Source organism: Paramormyrops kingsleyae, chromosome 23 (assembly GCF_048594095.1).
Source record: "Paramormyrops kingsleyae isolate MSU_618 chromosome 23, PKINGS_0.4, whole genome shotgun sequence".
NCBI lineage: Eukaryota > Metazoa > Chordata > Actinopteri > Osteoglossiformes > Mormyridae > Paramormyrops > Paramormyrops kingsleyae.
The window spans coordinates 1659410-1668276 of NC_132819.1; positions in this window are offsets into that span (position 1 = coordinate 1659410).

Genomic DNA, 8867 nt, shown 5'->3' on the forward strand with positions numbered 1-8867 from the left:
TATTCCGCCTCGTTCAGCTCCGGCGTCTTGTTCGCGAGTTCTGTCATTCTGTCACGATCGGTGGTGCAGGCAAGCAGACGAGCTGACCAAGGAAGCAGGGTTAACGTGGCTTTATTGCACGCAGACAGGACCGGGGAAAACACGACAGCAACGTCAATGACAGAACTGGGGACTACTGACTCAGACACGGACTAAATACAAGAGACAAGCTAGACTTAACAGGACACAGGCGATCACAATTAGGGCTGAACACGAGGTAACGAGGTGGGCGTGGCACACATCAGGAGCGGACGGAGCGGATCATGACAGTGGCATTTAAATGATGCCCAATTGGCACTAAGGGGCCTAAAGTGTGCCAAGAAAACATCCCCCACACCATTACACCACCACCACCACCACCAGCCTGCACAGTGGTAACAAGGCATGATGGATCCATGTTCTCATCTCTTTACGCCAAATTCTGACTCTACCATTTGAATGTCTCAACAGAAATCGAGACTCATCAGACCAGGCAACATTTTTCCAGTCTTCAACTGTCCAATTTTGGTGAGCTCGTGCAAATTGTAGCCTCTTTTTCCTATTTGTATTGGAAATGAGTGGTACCCGGTGGGGTCTTCTGCTGTTGTAGCCCATCCGCCTCAAGGTTGTGCGTGTTGTGGCTTCACAAATGCTTTGCTGCATACCTCGGTTGTAACGAGTGGTTATTTCAGTCAAAGTTGCTCTTCTATCAGCTTGAATCAGTTGGCCCATTCTCCTCTGACCTCTAGCATCAACAAGGCATTTTCGCCCACAGGACTGCCGCATACTGGATGTTTTTCCCTTTGCACACCATTCTTTGTAAACCCTAGAAATGGTTGTGCGTGAAAATCCCAGTAACTGAGCAGATTGTGAAATACTCAGACCGGCCCATCTGGCACCAACAACCATGCCACGCTCAAAATTGCTTAAATCACCTTTCTTTCCCATTCTGACATTCAGTTTGGAGTTCAGGAGATTGTCTTGACCAGGACCACACCCCTAAATGCATTGAAGCAACTGCCATGTGATTGGTTGATTAGATAATTGCATTAATGAGAAATTGAACAGGTGTTCCTAATAATCCTTTAGGTGAGTGTAGTTTACCTGGTTTATTTGGATTTAGTAAGAGTTAACTAAATTCACATTATGTGTGTGCTTTCCATTAATACACGTTTGATTTCAGATATTCTAGTTATGTTTTACTTAAAACTATTTCTTAATGTTTACTAGGGTCACAAATAATTTTTTTAAGTGTAGCCATGTGACAGGCTGTTCTGATGCTACCATCACCACTCAGCCTATCTTTGTAAGACAAACTTGTAAGTGTTAGCTTGCTAGTGACGTACTGCATTATCCCTGTTCAGGACTACTAACGTTATAAAATCCATATTTTTCTTAAGGCTTAATCTTTTTTTTTAAATATATTATTTTTTTTCTTAATGCTTCATCTGACTAAAATTAGCTAGCATAAGACTGACATTTCTCATTAAACTCATAATCGATGTGCTACATCTACTGTATCGTACGCTAAAGTATAAGAATACTCAAAATAAATATTTAAAAAACTAATATTAAATACTATAATATAATTTTCAATTACATATTACCACCTATGGGTGGCGCTGTGGTTAGCACTGCTGCTTCACAACAAGAAAGTCCTGGGTTGAGAAGGGTCCAGCTGCAGACGCCTGTAGAGTGGAGCTCCACCGGAAATACGTCACCTCCACAGGAAATACGTGATTTTAAGGGGCGTAAAGTGGAGCTCCACAGGAAACACGTGACATGGAATTATTTTTACATGCCTGTGTTGACCAGCGGAGCCTCCGGGTTAATGCTGTCTGTTATGAGAAAGATTAAATTACTGGCACATGAGTGTGTTGATAGATTTTTTTTTAAATTTCATTCTGTTTGTTGTTGCTGTCTAAATAAATTTAGCAGTTGATTGAATATAATTGTTACATGTTGATCATCATTTATACAACACATACAGGGCTGCATATAACTGGTACGCAAGTACGCATTCACCTTTAAAAGCGATACGTGCGGCAATCGATTGCTGTGACAGTGTAAATGCGTACGTATTTTATGTGCATTTGCGCTGATATGACAAGAAAATACCGTGCATTTCAACCTATATACCGCAAATGAAGTACGAATTAGCATATACAGGTTAAAATGCACAATAATTTCTTGTCATATCAGCGCAAATGCACATAAAATACGTACGCATTTGCGCTGTTCCAGCAATCGTATATAGTATATGTTTATAACAGTTAAGGCAAGACCAATATATATATTAGTAATGTGTTTTTTTTTTTTTTTTTTTTAATTGCAAGAAAAGACACAATACAAACATATACAAACTCTCATAGAGGAGAATAAAAAACAAACCAACAAAACGAAATAATGCTAGGGGGCAACAAAGACACACATATTTGAGCACATATCAAACAAAAATCAAAATAGGAGCAACTTAGACATTCGGTGACTAAGGATTCGTGCATTTTTCCAATCTTTTAAAGTCCTTAAGGAGCCATAATACAATTTAAATTCTTTCATAAAACAAATGAAGGATGGCTTTCTCCCCTTCCACTTACAGCAGTGAATATGATATTTGGCTAACAGCAGTATCACATTAATAACATTTATTGATGAAGAGTCCAAATTTTCCATGTAATACAAAATATGAGAGGCGTTAAAAGGGGGAATTTCTTTTTTAAGGTTAACCCAACTATGGACATCTTTCCAAAAAATTTGTGAAAAAAAGCAGTCAGCAAACAAATGATTTATAGTTTCATTTTCCTGGTTGCAAAAAACACATGGATCAACTTCAAATTTAAATCTTCTTTCAAGAAATTGGCTTACAGGGTATATATTATTAATAATTTTAAAGTGGGTTTCTTTAACTTTTGGCGAAATCGGCCATTTAACAAAAGCTGAATGAGCTTTAACTTTAATTGAGTAATCGTTTGAACAGCCCAATGTCCTGAAAGAAGCTCCGTGATAATCATGGTATATTACTTGTCGCAAACCTTCATTAACAACCTTATTTTTACATTTGAAAGCAGTTAATTCACAACCATTTATCGTCAGTTTAGGAAGTGATATTGTTACCTGGGAATACAAAAGTGTATTTTGGATTAGTTGAAGAAGTGATTTTGGAATTGATTTACATACTTTATCAAAAATTTTAGATTCACAAACTACCTTATACTTGTCCACAAAGGATGTAAAATTCAGAAAATTACCATTATTATCTAACATATCACCAACAAATATAATATTTTTATCAAACCATTCCTGTATAAATAATGATTTCCTTCCAGCTAAAATTGATCTGTTATTCCAAAGAGTTGAATTATGAGGTGAAAAGTTATGGTTGAAAATCATTTTCCAAAATAGCAATATTTGTTTGCGAAACTTCGATAGACTTAATGGTATTTTGGTAGTCTCAAAATCACAACTTAATAAAAAATCAATTCCTCCTAGATTTTTAAATAGAGAATTCGGGATGTGAAACCACATTGAATTTTTGTTCATTAAAAAGGATTTTAGCCATTTAATTTTAAATGTGCCTACCATGGCTTCAAAATCTAAGGCATTAATTCCACCATTATCGTAACTTTTAACCAATTGTGATCTTTTAATGTAATGAGTTTTGTTTCTCCATAGACACTGGAATATAATGGAATTAGCCTTCTTAATATTTTTTGGTGAGATGTACATGGAGTGGCAAGGGTAGATGACCCTAGAAACACCTTCTGCTTTAGTTAATAAGTTTCTGCCAAATAAAGTTAAATCTCTAGTCAACCAATGACTTAGACCTTTTTTCATGTTCATTAACCGTTCAGTAATATTAACATGCTCCCTTCTGATAACATTTTTAGAAAGCAATATACCCAAATATTTAACTTCTTCTACAACCCTTATTGATGAAATAATATCAAGGTGACAAGCATGAATAGGAAGAATTTCACACTTCTTAAAGTTCAGCTTTAAACCTGACGCTTTCGAAAACATAGTGATCGAGTCAAGAGCATTTCCAACCACCAGACTATTTTCAAGAAACAAAACCGTGTCGTCAGCAAATTGGCTTATTTTAAATTGTCTGTTAAGAACATTGATTCTTTGTATTGTGGGGTCATTTATAATAACTGAAGCTAAAAGATGTGTTGCTAAGATAAATAATTTTGGGGAAATCGGACATCCTTGACGAATACCACGCCTCACTTCGAATCTGGGAGTAAATCCTGGATTAAGAGATACCACACTGAATATACCATTATAAAACATTTTGATCACTGCACAAAAATAGTCTCCAAATCCCAAGTAATTTAGGGCTTGAAATAAGAAAGAATGCTCTAACGTATCAAAAGCCTTATAAAAATCTAAAAATAGTATAAGATTATCTTCATCAATCAAATTGTTATAATCCAACAGATCAAAAATTAGCCTTATATGATTATGAATATTTCTCCCTTTAATAAAAGCAGACTGGCTTTCATCAATTATGCTCTCCAGTCCTCTGTTCAAACGTTCAGCAAAAATGTGTGCTAGGATCTTATAATCATTGCATAATAAGGTGATCGGTCTCCAATTGTCCAAATGCAGAGCATCTTTCTTTGGCTTTGGAATTAAAGTGATGATCCCCAACTTCATAGAATTAGAAAGAGTCCCAGCAGAAATGCATTCCAAAAAAACCTTATACAACAGACTCCTGAGATCTTGCCAAAAATGCCTATAGAATTCGACAGTTAATCCATCCATACCAGGAGATTTACCCAAGGACATTTTTTTAATAGCTTTATCCATTTCGTCAATGCTTAATGGTTGGTCCAAGAACTGTTTGAAGTCTAAATCAATTTTTTTAAGATCTTTTAAAGCATTCAGGAACATTTGACAGTCAGTTTCAGAGTAATTTGACTTATACTGTATAGCTTGGAATAAAAACTATGAATTTCTTCGTTAATCAAGTTAAGGTCTTCAGTGACATAATCATTTATATTCATTTTAGTAATTTTCTTTTTGACTTGTCTATGTTTTTCCAGATTGAAAAAATAAGAAGTATTTTTTTCTCCCTCTTCCAGCCATCGAGCACGGGATCGAACAAATGCTCCTTTCGCTTTATCCAAGTACAGAGAGTCCAAATCAGATTGTAGTTTATTTAGCTCAGTAGTTTCACTGTCTGACAGTTGTTTTTTTCCTGACAGATTATTAATTTGATTTATAATTTCCAGTTGTATTTGCTTTTTTAGTCTTGCCAAATATTTACTAGTTTGGATAGCTAATTCTTTGATTTTAAACTTTAACCAGTCCCACTTACTAGCTGACAACATGTCCAAGGCATCAGTTTCAATTATCAACTGTTTAACTTTTTTACAAAAAAAAAGAATTATCTAATAGAGTATTATTGAATTTCCAAATTTGAGTCAGTCTAGGATCAGTTTTTGTAATTTGAAGAGAAATTGTAATAACACAATGATCAGTTAATGGAGAAGCAGAAATAATACAATCCTTAATAAAATTGATCAAGGCCATAGAGATCAGCCAAAGGTCTATTCTTGAGCTATGCCCATTTCCAGATGCACTAAACCAAGAAAAACAAGATGTTTGTGGGTTTTTAACTCTCCAGTAATCAATTAAGTTTGCGTTATTCATCAATGTGAGAAGAAGATCATCATATTTATGGCATTGAGCTTTAGGAGGGTTTCTATCCAACCATAGATCTGGCGCTAAATTAAAGTCACCACCAACTATTATTTTATCAGTTAAGTAAGTATTCCTACAGTCATTTATCTGCTCGCATAAGTCACCAATCAGTGCTTTATTTCTAACTCTTTCATTGTAGCCATAAACACAAATCAAAATATATTTTTCATCATTAATTTCGGCAATCACTACCAACCAATGGCCATTTGTGTCACCCATGTAATTAATAATATTTCCCGGAAATCTATTCAGCAAAATCATCACACCAGCAGAATGTGAAGTACCATGACTAACAAAAATAGAGTCACCCCATTGCATTTTCCAAAAATTAACATCTTCCACAGTGGAGTGAGTTTCTTGTAAAAAAACACAATTTGTTTTTTGCTCCTTACAAAATAAAAAAATTGCTTTTCGCTTAACATTGTTTTTAAGCCCCCTAGCATTTAAAGAAAGGAAAGATAACATACCTAGTAAACTTAGGTAAAGCGCAAGAACCTTCTGATGCGCAGGAATGAGACAATTTGTGTCCTTTTAAACATTTTTGTATTACAGTGCAGTTCTTTAGTTATCTGTGCCTGTTCAAGTTGGAGGGTCCACACGTCGACCATCAATCATAGCATATCCTTCCAACAGGTATGCTCTCAAGTTTTTCTTCCTAGCTTCTTGGACCAATGGGTACAGTTTGGCACGTGCCTCTCTGTCTTCTTTGATGTAATCTTTCTTGAAGTGGATGTGCAGCTCCTTGCAGACAAGGGCATCTCTAGATCTTTTCCAGACGTCATCTTTGAGCGTTCTCCTAGCAAACTGTATGATTATGGACCGCGGACGATTATTGGAGGTTGCTACAGTACCTTTTATGCCCAGGCGATGCACCATGTCCACATCCTCACGAAGCTTTTCCACTGAAATGGGAACCACTCTGGTTAGAATCCCAATGACAGTGTCTCTGGTGTCTTCTCCCGCTTTTTCAACCAAACCGTTCAATCTCAGATTCCAACGTCGTTTAAATCTGGCTTGTTCAAGTATTGCTTCGTTTAGGCGCTTGTTTTCAGTTTTAAGCTTATCTACTTTTGTTTGCAGCTCAGTAATTTCCTGCTTATTGGCTTTGATGCTTTCAGTGTTACTTTCAATCTTCGTCTCAAATTTTCGCAGGAGATCGGTTTGGGCATCCAACTTTTCTGTCTGTCGATCCATTTTTCCCATAAGATCAGACATCGCTTCCAAAATAGAGTCCATTGTTTCATCGACTGACTTATCCTTTTTCTTCTTTTTTGGGTTGGGTGCTTTCACAGGAGTGTGATCCAGGTTAATCATCTTTTCTTTCGAAATCAGCTCGTCAACCCCAAATTCCTCTCCAAAATCTTCATTGCCCACCGGACCACTCAAGCTGTACTCATGGTCTGCCATTGTTGCAACTTGCAGGCTAGCTCAGGTAACTTCGGTACTTTGGCAAGCACAGTAAAAACAATGTAATTATAGTTCCAACTCACTTCGTGAATGTCTTTCAAATCAATATTTCAGGGTGCAAACTGCATGTCAAAGGATTTACTTTTAAGGACAAAAAACAAAACTTTTCATACTGTAGCCTGCATTACGCGTGTGCTCATTCCGCCATCTTGCCTCCTCCTCATTAGTAATGTGTATGGAAAGTAACATAATAGCAATTGCGTATGTATGGCATGTTTATAACTGCTCATCTTATGACCAATATATATATTCCACAAACTAGATCAGACCAGATATATATATATATATATATATATATATATATATATATATATATATATATATAATTTCTCTAGCGTATAAATGAACAAAAACATACTTTTTGAGAATTTTACAACTGAAATTCCGCTGTAACACACAGTTTGGTCACGTGTTTCCTGTGGAGCTCCACTTTACGCCCCTTAAAATCACGTATTTCCTGTGGAGGTGACGTATTTCCGGTGGAGCTCCACTCTACAGGCGTCTGCAGCTGGACACTCTTGCCACGTGATCTGTCTACGCGTCGTGCGTCTTTTGCGACACGCCTGTTTATAAACACGGAATCCATTGTTTGTAAACGGTCCGCATTTTACCCTCACCCTGTACACCCTCCGGTTTCCCCGCGCACTGTGTCCCGAGCAAACTCGGCAACGTGTAGTTAGCTGCTGAAACAAGTCTTCGGCGCTCAGCCGAACGCTTACTGAGCTGCCATTACAGTCCCAGAAAATGGAAACAAAAAGAAAAAAAACAGACGACCGCACAACCTTTTTACTTAACTGTAAATTTTAAACTCATCTAGCTAATAACTTAAAATACAGAGAGCCTTCCTTCCTTCCCGCGCTCCCCACTCCTTCTCCTTTTTTTTCAGCCCCGCCCCCTCCCAATTCCAAGCGTTTTGACAGGCTAACCCCTAACCAATCACACGTTGTTATATATATATATATATATATATATATATATATATTTATTTATTTATTTCTTCCCTGAACTAATTTTAAACAGCCTTATTGTCTCCATGCTGAACGTATATAAAATCAAAACCACTGTTAAGCATTAAAACTAAACTTCATAAATTTACTAACTCTGCCATTACATATAACCATTTTATTAAAATAAATACAATGCAATTGCCAGGGGTACTACACTAGCTTCACAATCGCTTGTGGAATTGGAGTGCTGACATTTCAGAGATTCCCCATGCCTGCATTCCCACTTGCCTCTCCCTCCTACTTATGCTGCCATAGCCATATCAGCTGGAGCTTGCACATTGCACTTCATATTGCACTCACCTAACTGTTAGCACTGCCTATAGTCTCTTCTACTTTGACTAATTGCGCATTTTATTTCCCCTACTCCTCCTGGGGAGTGCCTGGAGACCTCAATCAATCAATCAAGATGTCCAGCACACCCTGCTACATGTGACGTCGCCACTACACCCATGACGTCCTTGCATCCAGTTCGCCGTTCTGCCTGTGTCATCTTCCATGTATGACCTTACTTCTGGTTGCCTGCCGTTTGGAAGGAGCTTCGGCACCGGATTGTCATCTCCCCACTGCTCCCCGGTTGTATCTCAAATTTTATGATTTGGACAGTATGACTCAGCACTTAGCCATCTCTACTATTTGGCTCTCCCTGCCGGCCCCAGGAGGATGGGC